General features: G+C 40.2%; 1 protein-coding gene and 1 non-coding gene across 4 annotated transcripts in view; one reads left to right on the top strand and one right to left on the bottom strand.

Annotated features, from left to right (window-relative positions):
• RNF121 (ring finger protein 121) overlaps positions 1-23,242 on the bottom strand; it is an 81,202-nt gene that overhangs the window by 56,679 nt on the left and 1,281 nt on the right. The gene's annotated exons all lie outside the window — the stretch shown is intronic.
• On the top strand, positions 8,019-8,123 carry LOC112866206 (U6 spliceosomal RNA). The gene has a single exon (XR_003224066.1). It is a non-coding gene; the product is annotated as a U6 spliceosomal RNA (small nuclear RNA).

Raw genomic sequence — 23,242 nt, 5'->3', positions numbered from 1 at the left:
AACAGAATCTCAAGACTCCATCCCAGACTTCCTGAATCAGAATCTACACTTAATAAGATAGCCAGATAATTCATACGCCCATTAAAGCATTGCTACTGCTGCTATTGCATCCCAGCACTCACATTCCACAATGTGTCCAAAGACATATACTTCTATGCACCTGATTATTCTAATAACAACTTTTCTGAGATCTAATTCACATACCATAAATTCATCCACAGTCCTTTTCGGTATATTCACAGAGTTGTGCCACCATCACCATTGTGTAAGTTTGAAACATTTTACCACCACAAGAAGAAACCACATACCAGTTAGCAGTCACTCTCCATCCTCCCCCAGCCCAAGAAGACACTCATTTACTTTCTGTCTCTATCTATAGATTGCCTATTCTAGACATTTCATAAAAATGGGATCATACAGTATGTGGTCTTTTGAGATTGGCTTCTTTCACTTAGCATGTTTTCAATGTTCATCAGGTTGTAGCATGTATTGTAGTTAATTCCTTTTTATTGCCAAATAACACTGCACTGTATGCATATACTACATTATATCTATCCACTCAACAGTTAATGGACATTTGGGTTGTTTATACTTTCTGGCTATTAAAAATAATGCTGTTGGGGCGCCTGGGTGGCGCAGTCGGTTAAGCGTCCGACTTCAGCCAGGTCACGATCTCGCGGTCCGTGAGTTCGAGCCCCGCGTCGGGCTCTGGGCTGATGGCTCAGAGCCTGGACCCTGTTTCTGATTCTGTGTCTCCCTCTCTCTCTGCCCCTCCCCCGTTCATGCTCTGTCTCTCTCTGTCCCAAAAAAATAAATAAACGTTAAAAAAAAAAATTTTTTTTAAATAATGCTGTTACGACATTCATTTACAAGCTTTTGTGTAGACATGTTTTTATTTCTCTTGAGGATATATACCTAGGAGTGAAACTGTTAGGTCATATGGTAACTCTATGCTTAACCTTTTGAAGAACTGCCAAACTGTTTTCCACAGCAGCTGCACCATTTTACATTCCCACCAGCACTGCGTGAACGTTCCAATTTCTTCACATCCTCAACAATACTTGTTATTCTCTTTTTCATAAATGCATCCAAGTGGGTGGGAAATGGTTTCGCTATGTGATTTCAATTTTGCATTTCCCTAATGGATAATGACGCTGAGCATCTTTTCATATGTTTATTGGCCATTTATATATCCTAACTTTGGAGAAAAGTTTATTCAGACCTTTGTCCCTTTTTTAAAAATAGACTTTTTTGGGGGCGCCTGGGTGGCTCAGTCGGTTAAGCGTCCGACTTCGGCTCAGGTCACGATCTCGCGGTCCGCGAGTTCGAGCCCCGCGTCGGGCTCTGGGCTGATGGCTCAGAGCCTGGAGCCTGCTTCCAATTCTGTGTTTCCCTCTCTCTCTGCCCCTCCCCCGTTCATGCTGTGTCTCTCTCTGTCTCAAAAATAAATAAACGTTAAAAAAAAAAAATAGACTTTTTTGGAGGATTTTTAGGCTCACGGCAAAACTGAACAAAAAATACAGAGTATGCCATATATCCCCTCCACCCAAATACACATAGCCTCCCCCATTATCAACATCCCCCACCAGAGTAGTACATTTGTCCCAACTGATGAATCTACACTGACACATCATTTCACCCAAAGTTGTTTACCTTAACAAACATATAACCTATAAGGACATGCACACAACATTCAAGTATCATACAGAGTAGTTTCACTGTCCTAAAAATTCTGTGTTCTGCTTATTTATCATTCCATCCTCCCCTAATCCCTAGCAAATACGTATCTTTTTACTGTCTCTATGGTTTTGCCTTTTCTAGAGTGTCATATAGTTAAAATCATATGTAGCCTTTTTACATTGGCTTCTTTCACTTAGTAATATGCATTTAAGACTCCTCTGTTTTTTCATGGTTTGATTGCTCATTTCTTCTTAATGAATAATATTCCATTGTCTGGATGTACCACAGTTTATTTATCCACTCACCTACTGAAGGATATCTTGGTTACTTCTAACATTTGGCAACTACGAATAAAGCTGCTATAAACAACTGTGTGGATAATAGTGTGTTTAATTTTGTTATTCTCCTTTAATACTGTATTGGCTATTCTGGGTCTTTTGCCTCTCCATATAAAGTTTAGAATCAGCTTGTCAATATCCACAAGGTAACTTGCTGGGATTCTGACAGGCATTGCACTAAATCTGTAAATCAAGCTGGGAAGAACTGACATCTTGACAACATTGAATCTTCCTATACCTAAACGTGGAATATCACTCCATTTAAATAGTTCTTCTTTAATATTTTGATCAGAGCTTCATAGTTTTTCTCATATAGATCCTATAAACATTTTGCTAGATTTATACTAGTATTTATGCTAGGATGTCATTTTCATGGAGCTAAAGTAAATGGTATTTTTTCTTTTTAATTTTAACGTTTATTTATTTCTGAGAGACAGAGAGAGACAGAGCATGAGAGGGGGAGGAGCAGAGAGAGAGGGAGACAGCGAATCTGAAGAAGGCTTCAGGCTCTGAGCCATCAGCACAGAGCCCGACATGGGCCTCGAACTCACGAACCCGTGAGATCATGACCTGAGCTGAAGTCTGCCTCCCAACCAACTGAGCCACTCAGACGCACCGGTATTGTGTCTTTAATTTCAAATTCCACTTGTTCGTTGCTGATATATATATATATATATATATATATATATATATATATATATATATATATATATATATATGAAAGCAATTGGCTCTTTTTATATTAACCTTGCTGGATTTATATCATCCTGAAACCTTGCTATAATAGTTCCAGATTTTTTGTTGACATTTTTGGATTTTCTACATAGTTATGTCATCTGTGAACAAAGATGGTTTTATTTCTTCCCTCCAAATCTGTATACATTTTACTCCCTTGTCTTACTGTATTAGCTAGGCCTTCCATACAGTATGATGTTGAAAAGCATGGTGAGAGGAGACACCATTTACGTTGCTCTTAACCTTACTGGGAAAGCTTCAAGTTTCTCACCATCAAGTATGATGTTAGCTGCAAATTTTTTTGTAGATATTCTTTATCAATTTGATGAAGTTACTCTCTATTTTTAGTTTTCTGAGAATTTTTATCTTTTTTTCTGTAGATGCAGATTTTTTAATTTTTTAAAATTTACATCCAAATTAGTTAGCATATACTGCAACAATGATTTCAGGAGTAGATTCTTTAGTGCCCCTTAACCATTTAGACCATCTCCTACTCCCACAACCACTCCAGTAACCCTCAGTTTGTTCTCCATATTTATGAGTCTCTTCTATTTTGTCACCCTCCCTGTTTTTATATTATCTTTGTTTCCCTTCCCTTATGTTCATCTGTTGATTTTTGTCTTTCTCTGCCTAATTTCACTTAGCATAATACCCTCCAGTTCCATTCATGTAGTTGCAAATGGCCAAGATTTCATTCTTTTGGATTGCCGAGTAATACTCCATTGTATATATATACCACATCTTCTTTATCCATTCAGCCATCGATGGACATTTGGGCTCTTTCCACACTTTGGCTCTTGTTGATAGTGCTGCTATAAACATGGGGGTGCATGTGTCCCTTCAAAACAGCACACCTGTATCCCTTGGATAAATGTCTAGTAGTGCATTTGCTGGGTCACAAGGTAGTTCTATTTTTAGTTTTTTGAGGAACCTCCATACTGTTTTCCAGAGTGGCTGCACCAGCTTGCATTGCCACCAACAATGCAAAAGAGATCCTCTTTCTCCACATTCTCGCCAACATCTGTTGCTGCCTGAGTTGTTAATGTTAGTCATTCTGACAGGTGTGAGGTGGTATCTCATTGTGGTTTTGATTTGTATTTCCCTGATGATGAGTGATGTTGAGCATTTTTTCATGTGTCGGTTGGCCATCTGGATGTCTTCCTTGAAGAAGTGTCTATTCATGTCTTTCACCCATTTCTTCACTGGATTGTTTTTTGGGTGTTGAGTTTGATAAATTCTTTATAGATTTTGGATACTAACCCTTTATCTGATATGTCATTTGCAAATATCTTCTCCCATTCTGTCGGTTGCCTTTTAGTTTTGCTGATTGTTTCCTTTGCTGTGCAGAAGCTTTTTATTTTGATGAGGTCCCAGTAGTTCATTTTTGCTTTTGTTTCCCTTGCCTCTAGAGACGTGTTGAGTAAGAAGTTGCTGCAGGCAAGATCCTGCTTTCTCCTTGAGAATTTTGATGGCTTCCTGTCTTACATTGAGGTCTTTCATCCATTTTGAGTTTATTTTTGTGTATGGTGTAAGAAAGTGGTCCAGGTTCATTCTTCTGAATGTCGCTGTCCAGTTTTCCCAGCACCACTTGCTGAAGAGACTGTCTTTATTCCACTGGATATTCTTTCCTGCTTTGTCAAAGATTAGCTGGCCATACGTTTGTGAGTCCATTTCTGGGTTCTCTATTCTCTTCCATTGATCTGAGTATCTGTTCTTGTGCCACTGAGAATTTTTATCTTAAATGGGTATGGGATTTTGTCAAGAGTTTTTTCTGTATCTATTATTTATGTAATTTTTCTTCTTTAGCCTATCAATGTGATGGATTACATTAAATGATTCTCAAACACTGAATCAACTTGCACACGTGGGATAAATCCCACTCGGTCATGGTGTATGATTCTTTTTATACACTGTCAGATTTGTTAATATTTTATTGATGGTTTTTAAATTGATGTTCGTAAGAGACATTGGTCTGTACTTTCTTGAATTGTCCCCTCATTCATTTATAATACTAGTAACTTGTGTCCTCTTTTTTTCATAGTTAGCCTGGTTACAGACCTACCAGTTGTATCAATTTTTTCAAAGAATCAGATTTTGATTTTGTTGATCTTCTCTACTGATTTCCTATTTTCAATTCATTGATTTCTATCCTGTTTTTCATTATTTCTTTTCTCCTGCTTACTTTGGTTTTAATTAGCACTTTTTTCTAGGTTCCAAAGATGAATCCATAGGTGATTGATTCTAGATCTTTCTTTCCTCTAGATCTTTCTTTCCTTTTACTGCATCCCACAAATTTTGGTAAGTTGAGTTTCCATTTTCATTTAGTTCAAATATACTTAAATTTCTCCTGAGATTTCTTCTTCGATCCATGTGTTATTTAGAAGTGTGTTGTGTAATCTTCAAATATTTGTGGATTTTTTTTAATGTTTATTTTTTGAGAGAGAGAAAGCACAAGAGAGGGAGGGGTAGAGAGAGGGAGGGAAATGCAGAATCTGGAGCAGGTTCCAGGCTCCAAGCTGTCAGCACAGAGACTGATGCAGGGCTCGAACTCATAAACTGTGAGATCATGACCTGAGCTGAAGTCAGATGGTTAACTGAGCCAGCCAGGCACCCCAAGTATTTGTGGATTTTCTTTCTCTTCTTGAATTCTAGCTGAATTCCACTGTGCTCTGACAATGTGTTCCTATTCTTTTAAATTTGTTGTGTTTTATAGAAACTTTGTGGTCTACCTTGGTGAATGTTTCATGAAAACTTGAGAAGGTCAATCTATTCTGCTGTTGTTAAATGAAGCAGTCTACAGATGTCCATTATATCCAGTTGATTGATAGTGTTAACTGAATTTAGCTATGTACTTACAGACTTTCTGATGGCTGAATCTGTCCATTTCTTTTTTTTTTATTTTTTTTTATTTTTGGGACAGAGAGAGACAGAGCATGAACGGGGGAGGGGCAGAGAGAGAGGGAGACACAGAATCAGAAACAGGGTCCAGGCTCTGAGCCATCAGCCCAGAGCCCGACGCGGGGCTCGAACTCACGGACCGCGAGATCGTGACCTGGCTGAAGTCGGACACTCAACCGACTGCGCCACCCAGGCGCCCCTGAATCTGTCCATTTCTGACAGAGGAATGCTAAGCCCTGTAACTATAATCTGGATTTGTCTACTTCCGGTTGCAGTTCTATCAGCTTTCACTTCACATGTTTTGACACGCTGCTGTTAGGTATATAACATTGAGGACTGTTACGTCTTCTTGGAGGATGGACTTTTATCACTACATAATGCCCCTCTTGATCCCCAATAACTTTCCTTGCTCTGAGGTCTGCTCTGTCTGAAATTAATATAGCTAGTCTTACCTTCTTTTGATTAGTATTAGTATGCTATATCTCTCTTTATTCATTTAATTTTATATGTATCCTTTTACTTAAAAAGGGGCTTCTTGGGGCGCCTGGGTGGCGCAGTCGGTTAAGCGTCCAACTTCAGCCAGGTCACGATCTCGCGGTCCGTGAGTTCGAGCCCCGCGTCGGGCTCTGGGCTGATGGCTCGGAGCCTGGAGCCTGTTTCCGATTCTGTGTCTCCCTCTCTCTCTGCCCCTCCCCCGTTCATGCTCTGTCTCTCTCTGTCCCAAAAATAAATAATAAAAAAACGTTGAAAAAAAAAAATTAAAAAAAAAAAAAGGGGCTTCTTGTAGGCAATATATAGCAGATCTTTTTTTTCATCCACTATGACAATCTTTCAGTTGGTGCATTTTTTTAAGCTTATTTGAGAGAGAGTGCGCACATGTGAGCAGGAGAGGGGCAGAGAGACGGAGAGAGAACCCCAAGCAGGCTCCATGACATCAGCACAGAACCCAACTCAGGGCTCGAACCCATGAACCTTGAGATCATGACCTGAGCTAAAATCAAGAGTCAGACATGTAACCAACTGAGCCACCCAGGCACCCCAGAATTATGTGTGTGTGTGCGCGCGTGTGCGTGTTCATATACACATATATGTTTAAGTTTATTTATTTTGAGAAAGAGAGTATGGGAGGAACAGAGAGAGAGAATTCCAAGCAGAGTCCACACTGTCAGCATAGAGCCCGATGCGAAGCCTGAACTCACGAACCGTGATACCATGACCTGAGCTGAAACCAAGAATTGGACTAAGCTATCCAGGAGCCCCTGAATTATTTATATTTTTATTGTTGGGCTGTAAAAGTTCTTTATATATTTTCTGGATACTTATCTGATGTATGACTTATAAGTCAGATAAGTCTCTTATCTGATATATGACTTCCAAATATTGTCTCCCATTCTGTGGTGTGTCTTTTTACTTTCTTGATAGCATCCTTTGCAACACAAAAGTTTCTCACTTTGGTAAGTCCAACTTATTTACTTTTTCTTTAACTGCTTATGCTTTTGGTATCATATCTAAGAAGATTTCATGATTTGGTCATGATTTATGACTATGTTTTCTTCTAAAATTTTTATAGTTTTATTTATATTTAGGTCACTGGTCCATATTTTGAGTTAATTTTTTTATATGGTATGAGATAGGAGTCAACTTCATTCTTTTACATGTGGCTAGCTAACTGTCTCAGCACCATTTGTTGAAAGGACAATTCATTCCCAATGTGCACCTAATTCTTCACACTGGCTCTTAATTCTGGAAGATGGTGCAACACCCTTGTTTTCCACATCATTTTCTCAAGTGTCCCCACAGCTCTATAAACTTTGCTGACAGAACCTCAGAAAAGTCCAAAAGATAGCTGAAGAACTGTATATAATACCATAAATAAATAAGTAAAAAAATAAGCAAACAAATAAGGCCTCAAAGCTATCTGTGAGATCTGAGACATTTATTCATTTATTCAATTCTCATTTGAGGTACTCCTGTTCTAAATGTGCAGGTCCAGGGCTAGGCATGGGGATGTACAGATGAACCAGACTTTTTTCTTGCCGTTGAGAAGACAGATAAAAAATAAAATAATTAGGCTGTTTTAAAAGTATGAATTTACTTAGCCCAGGGAGCACAATTGTTTCCACTCTACAGAAGGCACAGATAAGATATAAAGGAGAGTAATGACTCACTGAATATCATAGTTGCCAAGAGTGATGGGGAAAGGGTCACAGAGCTTATGGGAGAAATCAGAGACAGAGCTTAGGGCCTCAAATGACCAAATCAATGACTAGTCACAAAGTCCTCCTACAGTCACATTATGATTGTCATGGGCCCCAAGTACTTCTGCCTTTGTGGGCTCCTTCCTCCATTAAAAAAAAATATTTAAAAATGCTCACTTCAGCAGCACATATACTGAAACTGGAATACAGAGAAGAGTAGCATGACCCCTGCACAAGAAAAATATATTTTATGACTGCATTACTATAAAGATGTATAATCCAAGCTGGACTGTATTCATTTTTTTCTTATTATTAAAGGAAATTAAGACATTTTTGTGGGTCCCTGGGCACTGTCCCTAATGGATAAGTCAGTTGTGGGTCCTGCTGTAACCCCATAGCTATGGACCAAGTGTTTTCTCCCCAGCTGCCAAGTCTTTGCTCTACTGCTTGTAAGATTTTCTCCTCTATTGAGGCTATCTGATCAATCAGCCTGAGTTTGAAGTTCACACTAAATCTTACACACTGCCTAAATCCACAATAAAAGGTAACCTCACTCCACTGGTATGAGCACTATAAAGTCACTGAAAAATCACTTGACAATAATGTGTATTCTGTGTTCAAAAAAGGTTCAGATACATTCATGAATGATCATACCCCAAAAAAGACATGTCATTGACCTGCAAACACCAAAGTCATGGGAAGCACATAGCTGGCATCTTGAAAGTAGCCAATAAATGTTTATTCATTCATTCAATCAAAAGACAAGCATAAAACAAAGTCTATTCCTTTATAAAACTTAACTTCTAATAAGAAGACAGATAATAAACACATATAAGCATATATACACACACACACATGTATACGTATATATGTACATATATGTGAATATATATATGTGTATATATATATACATATATATATATATATGTATATATATATATAAAATAAATTCTGGTAGTGTTATGAAGGAAAATAAAGCAGGAAAAGAGAAGAAAGTGAAAAAGGAGATTGTTTTGTTGACTACATTGTAGATACTCGCTTCCCCCAAAAGGTTTCCAACAACAAGAGAACATGCTGGGTGAGACAGCCGTTATACTTAGCCCATGTGGTAGGTCTTATTTCCTTGGGTTTTATCTCATTCCCACTTTTCACCCCAAGAAATGGCTTTAGGGCAACAACTACCTTTCTCAGTGAAGAGAAAAACATTTGTAGGTCCTACTAATCCACCACAGGTGGATATGTCACCACAGGTGCTATATGTCAATGAATAGGAAACTTCCTCAGTGACTCAATTTCCCCATATATACAATGAGGGGGTTGGTTTAGGTGATTTTTGAGGTCCTTTAAAGCTAAAATGCTGTAATAATTCTACCAAATCTAACTCCAAAGCTTCAGAGTCAGCTCTAATATTTTGACTTTCCAAACTGCCACAGTTTCCTTTAGTTACCATACAACTAAAAACAAAATGCCTTCAGTGTGGGGAGCTGTAATTTAACAGGATGCTACCAAATTACATCAATGAAACTTTAACAAATGATTACCACAGGCATGCATCAGGAATATCCATCACCAGGGGATGGCTTCTTGTCCTTGCTTCAAGTACCTGCTAACTGTAAAGGGCCCTAACCTCTGGAACCCCATCCACCAGGACAAACTTGGTATTTCAGAGGTCTCAGTTGATCCTTTCAAGTTAGAGACGGATTAACCATGCAGCTAAAGACTTCATTCTTTCGCAAAAACTCGCAAAAACTAGAGACGAATGAGCCCAACCTTTGCCCTTGAGGTATTCAGTCGGGGGGGGGGGGGGGGGAGGGGGGGAGGAGGAGGAGACAGGACACAACAGACTATTAAACATAACATAGTATGATAAGGACAACCACTGACATTTAAACAAAGTGCTACTTAAGTGCAGAGAAAAGAGGTATTAGCTAGCTCCTGAACCTGATATGAATACAACATACCAGGAGGGCTGCCTCTTCTATCTTGTAGGGACAGATGCGCTGGTCTGCTGGGTGATTAGGACAAGTGAAATACCAAGGTTCACACAGGCTCTCTATATTTGTAGCTCTCCATTCTCCTCTCATTCACAATCTTCTTAAACTCCATAGCCTTGTCAAGAATTCAGCCAATAAATCAAAGTGCAACTACCTCACTTTTAAAACAGACCTCATAAATCAGCTGGAAATCATGCAGACATTGGATCTACTTAGGCAAACTGTAAGGCCTGATATAGACAGCACACTTTGAGCAAGAAAGTGGAAGTAGGTATTGGTTGTAACAACTGCTATGGCTGCTATCTGCTCATCACCCCCACCCCTCCTACCATCACCAGAAAGTATATCTTGCAGGCCAGCTGAGTTGGGAAGCTTTTTCAGTGAAACTTTTCAAATATATATAAAAGTAGAAGGAATAGTTTAATGACCTCTTTCTCATTCAACAATTATCAAACTTGGGGGCACCTATCATTCTTTGGTTCTTAAATTCCTTTCCCATCAAATTCATACTTCTCAGACTAGCCTCCTCCCTCTCTCACTCTTTCCTACACGCATTCCAGCCTCCTACATACTCTAAACCTTTCTACCTATTCTTTTAAAACCCAATCCATATGCCACCTCTTCCAGAAACCCTTCCAGAGCAGAACTATCCTTCCTACAAACTCCTTAAAGCCTTTACTTGCTAGCCACATCTAGCCACCTATGGAATTTCCCTTGAATTTTTCATTGCCACACCTCTTAAAGTTCAGACTTTATCCCTTGCTCTTCCCTAGGATATTGTAGTGACCTCCAAGATCATCTCCCTGACTCTAATCTTGCCAGAATAGATTCATAACATAAGAGCAGCCACAGTAATCTTTATTAGACACACAACTGAGTATATCAGCCCCCTACTTAAAGAGACCTTAATGACTTTCTATTGTCTTTGGATTAAAGCCCAAACTCCTTTGTATGACATATAAGGTACTTCATAATCTGGTCCAACCAGCTATTTATCTCACCAGTCTCCCCCAAATGGCTTGTACTCCAGCCACAATCCAGGAATGAACCGCCTACCATTCTAACATGCTCTTCCCTTTTATACCTTGGTGCTTTGGCCAGTGCCATCTTCTCTCCTTAGAATTCTTTCCTCATCTTCACTGTCCATCTCTATTCACTCTCAAAGATGCAGTTCAAGTATTACCTCCTTCAAAAGATATTCTCCAACTTTATACATTCACACTGCATTCAACAACTGTTAGGTGAGCATATGTTGAACTCTAGACTGGAAATACAATAATAAATAACAGCTCTCACTCTCAAGATACTTAAGAGTCTAATAGATTTCCTCAGGTGAAGTGTTCCTCTTCTGCAGAAATTTGCAATTTGTACATTATCTCCAAGGTCACATTTATTACTTTTTATACTTGTTTCTGAGTCTGTTTCCATAACTAAACTCTAATCATCTTCAGGTCAAGGATCTTTTCTTTTTTTAAAAGCTTTGTTGAGGAACAGCATCCATTTTAGGTGGACAATTGAATGACTGTTCGTATATTTACAGGGTTGTGCAACCATCTTTTTTAATCTATTTTTTAATTTTAACTTTAGTTTTATTTTGAGAGAGAGACAGAGAGCAAATGGGGGGAGGGGCTAAGAGAGAAGGAGAGAGAGAATCCCAATAGGCTGCACTGTGTCAGCACAGAGCCTGATGTGGGGCTTGAACTTACGAACTGTGAGATCAAAACCTGATCTGAAACCAAGAGTCAGACACTTAACCAACTGAGCTACCCAGGTACCCCCGTGCAACCATCTTATTTTAAATCATTTCTATCACTTTAAAAACAAACCTCATGTTCATCTCATCTGCAACACCCCAGACCTAATCAACCACTAATCTACTTTATTTCTCTATAGATTTGCCTCTTTTGGACCTTTCATATAAATGAAACCATACAAAATGCAGTTCTGACTGGCTTCTTTCAGACACCATAATGTTTTAAGGATCATCCATGCTCTAGCATGTATCAGTAGCTCACTCCTTTTTCTCGCCAAGTAATATTCCACCATATGGATATACATTTTATTCATCCATTCAGCAATTGAGGGACATTTTGGTTGTTTCTATTTTTGGGCTATTATGAAAATATTGCTAAGAACATTTGTGTACAAGCTTTTGTGTGGACACATGTTTTTATTTCTAAAGTATATATCTTAGGAGAGGAATTGCTGGGTCATATGGTACTTCTATGCTTAACCTTTTGAGGAACCATGAAACTGTTTTCCACAGCAGTTGCACCCCTTTACATTTCTACTAGCAGTGCATGAAGGTGCCAGTACCTCCACCTCTTTGACAACACTTGTTATTATGTCTTTTTTTATTATAGTATCATGGTGAGTATGAAGTGGTATGTCATTGTGTTTTTAAAAAAAATATTTTTTTAATGTTTATTTATTATTGAGAGACAGAGAGAGACAGAGCATGAGCATGGGAGGGGCAGACAGACAGGGAGACACAGAATCTGAAGCAGGCTCCAGGCTCCAAGCTGTCAGCACAGAGTCTGACGCAGGGCTCAAACTCACAAACGGCGAGATCATGGCCTGAGCTGAAGTTGGACGCTCAACTGACTGAGCCATCCAGGCGCCCCTCATTGTGGTTTTGATTTGCATTTCTCTGATGACTAATGATATTTAACTTCTTTTCAGGCACTTATTGGCCATTTGTATACTTTCTTTGGAGAAAAGTCAATTCAGATCATTTGTCCGTTTCTTATTGGGTTATTTATCTCTCTCTTGTTGAGTTGTGAGAGGTCTTTATATATCCTGAATGTAAGTTCTTCATCAGATATACTATTTGCAAATATTTTCTCCTATTTAGCAATCTTACTGGATGTGAACTGGGTGTGAGCATCACTTGAATCTTACTTTCCTTTGTTTCAAAGAACTAGCCTGTAATCTGGTACAATGTATGTGTTCAATAAATGTTAGATGGATGTTATGCCTTACTCGTTCAGCATCCCCCTCTTACTTCACACCTAGCACTAGACACAAACAAAGCACATGCTTCGGAAATAAACAGAGACTGAGTAACAGTCTCGAACAAACAGTGGGGATGATGTCAAATAAAATAGCCAAACAGAATTTTTCACATTTCTTCTCCCCCACCTAAGACTTCTCCTTTGGTCCTTCCTATTTCAATACATATACCATCAACCATGGCATTGCCAATTACTTAAAGCAAAACAAATCCCAAAACCTGGAAGTCAAGCTTATTTTCCTTCCCTTCTATCTGATATCCAATCCACCAGCAAGTCCTGTAGGCTTTACTTCAAAACATATTCTAAATTCATCCACTTCTCCCCATCACCTATACTACCGCACCCCCAACACGATCAGGTCTCACCTGAACTACTGCAAATCTCCTAACAGCTCTTCTTGAATGCCCCTTACAATGCATTCTCCTCAAAGCAGCCAGAAAGATTGTTTTAAAAATGCAAACCAGGGGCGCCTGGGTGGCTCAGTCGGTTGAGTGACCGACTTCGGCTCAGGTCATGATCTCATGGTTTGTGAGTTCGAGCCCTACGTCGGGCTCTGTGCTGCCAGCTCAGAGCCTGGAGCCTGCTTCTGATTCTGTGTCTCCCTCTCTCTCTGACCCTCCCCCACTCATGCTCTGTCTCTCTCTGCCTCAGAAATAAACATTAAAAAAAAAAATTAAAAAAAAAATGCAAACCAGCTCACCTCACTCCTATCTTTCAAACCATCCAAAATCTTTTCATTGTACTCTCAGGAAAATTCAACATGTTTAGCAGCATCGATGAGGCCTTACAGATCTGACTGTGCCAAACTCCCTGACCTGACTGGTATTATTTTTTCCTTGCTCACTATGATTCACACACACTGGCTTTCTCTTTGGTCCCAAGACATGCCTAACTCATTCCCACTGATTTATACTTCTCCCTCCACTTGACACATGTCTGCCTCCAATTGCCTCCAATCTTCCAATTGCCAGATCTTCTTCACTCAAGTGTTGGTTCAAATATCCCCTCATAGGCTGTTCATAACCTTTCCTAGTTGTTCTCTATCACATCACCCTACACTCCTCAGAGCACTTGTCACCATTTGGAGTTATCCTGTTTGCTACTTGTTACCTGCATGCCCCCATTAGAAAGTAAACTTCCCAAGAGCAAGGACCTTCGTTGTCTTGTTCATTGCTGAGTTACTGGGACCTAGGAAAATGCATGACATATTGAAGGTACAAGTACTGAGGAAGGAAAGATTGAATTAACAATCCAGATTACATATTTAATAAATGCTTCATGAATGCGTGAGTGAATGAATTAGGGGGAGGAATGAAAAGCACACAAAAATAAGTGGAAGCACTGTTACTTGATATTTTTATAGCTGCTCACTTTTCTCCACCTTCACTGCCTTTGCTTCTGCTCAGATCCTCATTATCTCTTAGCTACCAAAGTACTCCCAACTAATTTCTTCTTTCCCCAACTGGATCCCTCCAAAATAGCTTCTACACTTCTATCAGACTTGATCACTCTGAGACATAGATCTGAACATGTTTTAAACCCAAGCTTCTTAGCATATTGTTAAAAAGGTCTCTCCAACCTTACTGCTCATTGTTATCCCCTTACATTTAGCCTGTACTCAGTTTTACAGAAATTCTTAAAGTTCCCAGGATCTGCCTCCAAACCTTTGCAGATCTTTTCACTTTGCTGGACCACTCTTCCCTACCTCATAGACTATCTATTGAACTCAAGTTTAATCCTTAAGAACAAACGCAAGCTTCTTCTCCGTTAAGTCTTTAATGATCCCCCTAAGCAGAGTTAATCACTCCTTCGTGTCACCACGGTATATAACACACAACTTACACTATACCACAATTATTTGTTTCCATGTCTGTCTTCCCCTATATGACTATTAATCCCCTGAGAATGGGAGCCAGGCGTTCATCTTTGTGTCCTCCTTGCATAGTATTTGGCATATATAAGCACTCAATAACTGATGACTGAGTTAAAACATACCTTAACTCCTCAGCCTGGCATTCAAAATCAACCTTGTATGGGTCCCAACTTATATTTCTAGATTTAGCACTTAGTCCTCAGCTACTTGATGATCTCCACAAATACATCCTTCTTTTTCACATTTACTTGGGGCCTTTATTCCTGATGCTCTCTACTGAAATTTAGAACATCCATTAAGGTCCAGGTCAGAAGGCTCCTTCTCAAAGAAGACTTCCTTAACCCTATCAATGAGAAGGGATTTACTTCCCCCATAGTATTTTGTTTTTTCTACTCATAAGGTAATTAGGACCTTTTTTTTTTAAGTATATATATTTATTTTTGAGAGAGAGAGAGAGAGCACAAGTGAGGGAGGGAGACACAGAATCCGAAGCAGGCTCCAGGCTCTGAGCTGTCAGCGCAGAGCCCAACGCAGGGCTTAAACCCACAAACCATGAGATCATGACTGAAGCCAAAGTCAGACGCTTAACTGACTGAGCCACCCAGGTGCCCCACTGGACCTTTTATTTTATAATTATAGCCACTGCATTTCCAACTGGACTACATGTCCCATTTTCTAACAGAACTATAAGCTCCTTGAAACATGAATTAGCATCTTCTCTCTCAACCCAAGCGCCTAACATAGCCCCTTGCACAAAAAGCAATCATCAACAAATATTTTATTAGTGAAGAATAATATGCTTAAGGATTAGAGATTTCATGCTTCCATTCCTTCACATGGTAAACTTTTACCCCTCAAGAATCAGCCCAATGATGGGGCATGTGGATGACTCATCGGTTGAGGGTCCAGCTCTTGATTTTGGCTCTGGTCATGACCTCAAGGTTCAAGAGTTTGAGCCCCTTGTTGGACTCTGTGATGGGGGTTCAGAGCCTGCTTGGGACTCTCTCTCTCTGTTTGTCCCATCCCTGGTTCTGGCTGTCTCTCTCTCTCTCTCTCAAAACAAATAAACTCATAAAAAAAAAAAAAAAAGAATCAATCCAATGTCCTATCCTCTCTGAAGTCTTCCCTAACACTCCCAAATACAATTATGCACTCCATCCATGTACCTGTGGTACCTTGTGCATAACTCTACTCATAATACTTTATGTCATTATCACTTCCTCTCCCTACTAGACTGTGACCTCTTTTGGAGCAGAGATAGTCTCATTATCCATTTAGGAGTTCCCAAGACCAAAAAAGTATCTGGTATAATTAAATGTTCAATAAAAATGTGGTGAATTTTGAAAACAGTGAGTCCATGTTATAGAGTACACCAGCAACAGAGATCATGGAATCCTATCACCAAGTTCAAATCCCACCTCCACTTACAACCTATGCAATCTTGAATAAATTAAAATTACTTAGCTGTGTCTTGGTTTTTCTCATGTAGAAATTGAACATAATAATAGTATTAAAATAGAATAGAGCTAATGTCATGTAAAATGCTTACTACAGTGCCAGGTACACAGTATGCACTAAAAAATTAGCTATTGTTACCATAAGAATAGAGGGAGAAAAAACTGTTTCTGGAGGGTGCTGACAGACTCAAGAAGAGGTTAAGCAATGGGCAATGGAGAGTAAAATGTCACTAGAGTCCTCTTAAGTAACAGGCACATTGGGGTGCTTCGGTGGCTCAGTCAGTTGAGTGTCCAACTCTTGATCTCAGTTCAGGTTGTGATCTCATGCTTCATGGGATTTGACCCCTGAGTCAGGCTCTGCACTGACAGGGCAAAGCCTGCTTGGGATTCCCTCTCTCCCTCTTTCTGTCCCTCCCCCGTTCTCTTTCTCTCTTTCAAAATAAATAAATATTAAAAAAAAAAAAAAGTAACAGACACATTAAGTTATTGAGAACACCCTACTGGGAAAGGGGAAGGAGAACAGAGGGACCACAAACCTTGGTTTATGGCTTATGCTTATGCTCTCTGCCTCCAGTTCCCTGCTTCTTCTTTCCCCACAGTTTCTCCCTAGTTGCCCAGGGCCAAAAGCCCCATGGCCACAACTCAGCATCCCCTTGGGAAAGCTGCACTTTAGAGAGAACTAATGAGTTTACATTTACCTACCAGATTTTTCTCTGAGGAGCAAAGAGATAACAAAGGACTTCAAGAAGGAAAAACACAAAGAAATAAAGTGGAGATAAGGAATGACATCAGATGGATTACAGTGGGTTGGCTTTCAGGACAAATAGTCCCCGGTGAATTGAGCCTACACTCCTCAGAGGCATCCTCTGGCAGTGCCAGTGCTTGCATGTGCTTCCATGGTCAAAGATGCAAAGAAAGCATCTGCATCCTGCAAAAGCAGTATCTGGAAAAAGGAACAAGGACTAAAAAGATGAAGCTACAGAGGCACCTGGGTGGCTCAGTCAGTTAAGCGTCGAACTTTGGCTCAGGTCACGATCTCACAGTTCATGAGTTCATGCCCCACATGGGGCTCTCTGCTGTCAGCACAGAGCCTGGAGCCTGCTTCAAATTCTGTGTCTCCCTCTCTCTGCCCCTTCCCCACTCATGCTTTGTCTCTCTTCCTCTCTCAAAAATAAATAAACATTAAAAAAAAATTTTTTTTTAAGCTGAAACTACAGAAATAAAAATTCTAGCCCAATTTGAAGAATACTGCAACAGAGGTATTCAAAGAGGTAATAGGATGACCCAAAAGATAGCTCCCTACCATTAGAGGGGTTTAAACACAGACTGGGAGTGATCACTTACTGGGGATGTTCAACATCCCTTTAAGATTCAAGTTCAAGGGGCGCCTGGGTGGCTCAGTCGGTTGAGCATCCGACTTCAGCTCAGGTCATGATCTCACAGTTGACGAGTTCGAGCCCCACGTCAGGCTCTGTGCTGACAGCTCAGAGCCTGGAGCTTGCTTCTGATTCTGTGTCTCCCTCCCTCTCTGCCTCTCCCCTGCTTGTGCTCTCTCTCTGTCTCAAAAATAAAGATAAACATTAAAAAAAAAAAAAGATTCAAGTTCAATAAACATTTGAATTTCTATGCTAGCCATTGTGAGAGATTAGGTGCTAGGAACACAGAGATAAAAAATGATACGGTTGTCCCCTCCCAGAGTTCACCACCTAATCAGGGGGGCAATACAACATGGTAAGTACTGACAGAAATCCATATAAGGTACCATGGGGCAGAGAGCAAATCCTCAGATTGTGTGCCTATGACTCACTGGTAAGGCGCAATATGGCATTAATTAAAAATGGAAATGCTTCAAAAGCAGTTTATAAGCAAATGCTGTCAGGTGATATTGTGTTATTTCCAGAACAGATAGTTAAATGTGTCAGCTAAGCTTTGCTATTAGATCAACATTCCTTTCATCCTGAGCCGAACCCACAATATACTGATGTCTGCTACATGCCAAGTACCAGGCAAAGCACTGAAGAATGTATAGAGATGAGAAAGACAGTCCCGGCATTCAAGGAGTTAGAACATAGAGGAGTTTTCCTCCTCTCTCTCTCCTATCCCCCTTTATTGACCAGATAACACCTTAAATTCCTTCTGGAAGTAGAAGAGTTATTAAGACATAAGCTTAATTGGAGGCACCTGGCTGGCTCAGTTGGTGGAGCATGCAACTCTTGATCTTGGGGTTGTGAGTGTGACCTCCACATTGGACGTAGAGATTACTTAAAATCTTAAACAAACAAACAAACAAACAAACAAAAACAAGACATAAGCTTAATAAAAAAGTGACTTGCAAAAAACAAGAGTGAGCTGGGGATGGGAGGTATAAAGGTAAGATGAGAAACCAAATGGGAAAGATTCTCGGCAGACAGGCTATCTGCCAAAGTATGAAACTCTGACTGTATAAAAAGTCAAGGTTAGGGGCGCCTGGGTGGCGCAGTCGGTTAAGCGTCCGACTTCAGCCAGGTCACGATCTCGCGGTCCGTGAGTTCGAGCCCCGCATCAGGCTCTGGGCTGATGGCTCAGAGCCTGGAGCCTGTTTCACATTCTGTGTCTCCCTCTCTCTCTGCCCCTCCCCCGTTCATGCTCTGTCTCTCTCTGTCCCAAAAATAAATAAACGTTGAAAAAAAAAATTAAAAAAAAAAAAAAAGAAATTTGATGAATTGATAAATGAACACAGAGAAAACTATCAAAGGCAGGCAAAGAAGACATCAGTGTAGATCAGAATAGTTCCAGAAGTCAAGACAGCCTTGGGCTAGAACCTTAAAATACAGGTGGGATTTGAAACATACAGACAGGACAGCATCAACAAAGACCTGGCAGTAACCAGAAACATGATGCACCATATGTTAGAACCAGAAAGTTTTAAACACGATTTAGTCCAACAGTCCAATTTTTATAGGGATGTTGTAAACATTCCATTAAAAAGCATGTACTACTAAGCAGAGGAGCTGGCATATCACAAACATTCACTAACTGGTAGCTATTATTACTATTACTCAAAAATAATAATTATCAAACACTTAGCAGGTACCTGCTGTATGCTAAGCAGCATGCTGAAGGAAGGGACTATAACAACGAGCAAGACAGACTTGAATTCTGCTCTCTAATGTAGCTAAGAGTCTAGTGGGGAAGACAGACAAAATAATCTTTGGTAGACCTGGGTTAGGAGGAAGTATGTGAGGGGCTGAAAGAAGAAAAGAGTAGGGTCATCCAATCAATGGGCAGTAAGAGAGAACTGTGTGTGTCTCAAAGTATGTCTTGAGACACATCAGGGGTTCTGAGTTCCCTTAAGTACCCTAAAGTTTCAAAGTGAGATTTTGTTTAAATAAAGGCTTTTGTGGCTAAATAAAGATTTAAAAACCACCAATCTAGTCCAATTTCCTCTTTTAATAAGAATAAAACAGGGCGATGGCTCAGTTGGTTAAGTGTCCAGCTTCGGCTCAGGTCATGATTTCACAATTCATGAGTTCAAGCCCTGCATTGAATTCTATGTCTGTCTATGCTGACAGCTCAGAGCTTGGAGCCTACTTTGGATTCTGTGCCTCCCTCTCTCTGCCCCTCCCCTGTTCTCTCTCTCTCTCTCTCTCTCTCTCAAAAATAAACATTAAAAGAAAAAAGAATAAAACAGGGTCCAGATGAGGTAAATTACATACTTGAGGCAATAATACCTCAAGTTAGTTGTAGACTGGGATACTTGCTTTGAACTTGAGCTGGAAACTACCCACTGATCTGTATGTCACATCATTCTGGCAGATGAACGAGCACTGGGAGTAGATGCATCCAGAATTCACAGGCACTGGCCAGGCAGGCAGTCTGGCCCTGATTGGATGTTGATGTGCTTTTCTACTTTAGGTCTCAAGCTGGGTCTCTGTGTCAAAATGATGCCTCCAATTCCTCTCTATGGTTGACCAGCTACACCTTCCAGGAGGAACTCACTGGCTCCAGGAGTAGGTCTGCTTCTGGGCCAACTATCTGGTACCCATACTTTATACTACTAATATCCTCAAGCACCATGTAGTTTGGCAAGTTGAGAGCAAGAACTGAGTTTAACCAGTTATCACAGCCTGTTTAATACCTACCCTGAGCTGGCTAGACCCATCTCTCATCTTCCTAACTACCACTAAGCTAATCACTCCTCCCAACCAGGGGTTTAGCAGAATCAGGTTATCAGTAAATTAAAGGACCTATATGGAAAAACCAATATTCCTCTGGTTAACCCCTACTTAACCCCTTTCAAGAATGAAATACTGCTTCATAATTTGGAGATTAAACTTTTGTATATATAGAAAGGGGTAGTTTACTTTGGTAAGATGAGCCTGCAGTTTAGGTCTTTAAACTGAGGGAAAACAAATGCTTTGGAATCTGGAAAAAAAAAAATGGGTTTAAATCTTAGTGATACCACTTAGTAGTTGCAATATCCTCGGCATTCTCAAATACTCTGAACCTCAACTTCCTTGACAATAAATAGGGAATACTAATAAAATTACCATCACAAACGTGAGACTCAAAATGCTCTTTTGAATCACAGTCACTTATCAAATGTACCATATCAATTTTCACATGAGATCATTAAAACCATACAGTTTTAAATTACCTATCCCTATAGCACAAATAATGGAGAAATGGAACCAAGGTGCTCAGTACAGCATGGGCTGAGTTCAGGATAGCGTAGGCAGACCTGGGTTGGAATCTGCACACAGCCCCTGCCACCGTCCCCTCCCTCACAAACTGGAATCCTAGAAAAGTTACTCAACCTCTCTAGCCTCAGTCTCCTCAAGTACAAAGTGCAGCTAATCTAACAGGGCTGCTATTAGTAATGAATGAGATAATGCAAGTAAAGGGCTTTAAACAGAAGCTGGTTTACGGTAAGGACTCAATAAATAGTAAGTTTTTCTATCGGTAGCTCATTTCCTAAACCCTATTTTCTCTACACCTCTCCAAAACTAGAGAAGCACTTAGCAAAGCCTAAATTACTTCAACAAATAATGAAAAGACAAAAGAAGAGGAAAGGAATGATGGTTGCTATTCCAGACCACTTATCACGCTAATGGCATCTGATATTGGAAAACACAGGTACAATATCCTGAAGAACAAAACCACAGCATACGCAATCTTTCCAAAAAAGTGGCAAAGAGCACCAATTGTGTCTTAGTTAGGCTATCCACTACCCTTTTATAATTTGGGCCCTACAGTAGTTTACCAAGCAGAAAGAGCTACAGGAAGGCAACTCTGATGCCACATGCAAATCACTACTTCTTTGTAAACCCAACCTTTATTTTTTCAGCTCAAGCTCATCTCTATTATAAGGATTTCACTGACTCCTCCTAGCAGACTCAACCACTTGCCCCACTGAATTTTTTACACACTTCCGATAATAACAATTACCTAATAGAGTAGAGCTATTTGCATGCCTCTTCCCTACACTCTAAGTTGGTAAAGATCCCGTCTTACATTGCCAGTGCTTAACACACAGACCTCCATAATTGCAAATTACAAGGATGGATTTCACCTTCTTTTTCACTAACTAAGGCTGCTAAGAGACAGCTGGGTAGACTTTAGTAGAAACTCACATAAACTAAGTCTACCAGACCAGACCCCTGGTTTTTGTTTGTGTGTTTGTTTGTCTGGGAGAAGGGAGCTTGAAGGGATTACTAGCTGTTCCAGCTTCTCAGAGTTATTTTCTCAAACACACAAAAGATAGAACCAGTCCATACAGAATTTCCAGACCACAGATTATATCTTTCTACGTAAATAAAACAAGTAACAGAAGTTTCTGGGATGGATGCTAGTGGTTACATATAAAGTTGACCTCTAGCCACGACACTCTAATAAGTCTGTAGTATAAGCATATTATACAACTAGAAGCTCTCAAGTTCTTAAAACAGTAAGGGAAGAAAAGCGAAGAAGCAAAAATAAAAACTGTCTTACATCAAAACTTTAAGTTCTTTTCCCCTCTGCCAATTCTTTTTTGCTCTTTATCTCAATGAACCCTGATATATGTAATTGAAATCAGGCTCCCTCAAAGGAGGGCTCATGACTAACAAACCATACGTAATAACTTCAATACTGTATTTATTTTTTCCAGGGCACTTTCAACTATATCTCACTGAACCACAGTCAACCGTAATCACAGAAACTTAAAACTGGATGGGGCCTTGGAGGTCATTTCCACAACCACCCCATATCACCAACCAAGTGGTATCCAAACACCTCTAGTGGTTGAGAGGTATAGGTCTAAAATGTTTCCTTAAAAATCTCCCCCTGCTCTAACCACCTGTCAGTTTCTCAGTCTCTTCCTGCCACATTAATAACCCCAATCAAGTAAACCAAATCCACCAAGTCATCCTACCACCAAGCAACAGTCTTAGCTTCTCAAGTACACTTCTACTCCCTTTCTCTGAGCCTCACCCCCAATTGTCCCCAGTCACCCACCTCCAATACACAGCCAGAGCCTCTTAGATTCTGATCCCTCAGAGATCCCACTGGTGGTGGGTGGACCCCTGACAATCAACCCCCTTCCTCCTATCCCTCTGAGTTGTCCATATGCTGTCCTATGCAAGGCTATAAGCAACCCTTGCTATGAATGTACCTTTGGCCTCACAATAATCTCCCTTTCCTTTCTTACCTTCTATTTACTTCTCAGCGCTATCCCTTCATTCCCTTTAAACTCAATGTCTCTTTCCTCCTAGTGATTCAAGGACCACCGGTAATTCAATACATCAGTTGTTAAATGTCCATTAGACAGGTAAAGGGGACATACACCCTCAAGGAGCTCACCCTCAAAGAGCTCAGAGGTCTAGAAAGAGCCAGAAATAGAGAATCATTTACCCCATTAGATTCAGCTCCTCTGGGAAGCCTTCCCTAGCTCAAATTGAACTGGCCCCCTCTTCTCAGTGCCACCACTATACCTCTGATGCTACGACTAGTTTTCCTTCTGTCTCCCCCACCACTAGGCTGTGGGCTCTTCTATGGAAGGGCCCCTATGTCTCTAGCACTTAACCCAGGACTCAGCA

The sequence above is a fragment of the Puma concolor genome, chromosome D1 (assembly GCF_028749965.1).
Source record: "Puma concolor isolate L17-30 chromosome D1, mPumCon1.1.hap2, whole genome shotgun sequence".
In the NCBI taxonomy this organism is placed as follows: domain Eukaryota; kingdom Metazoa; phylum Chordata; class Mammalia; order Carnivora; family Felidae; genus Puma; species Puma concolor.
The sequence above is the reverse complement of the archived record's forward strand: the minus strand, read 5'-3'. Positions and strand labels throughout refer to the sequence as shown.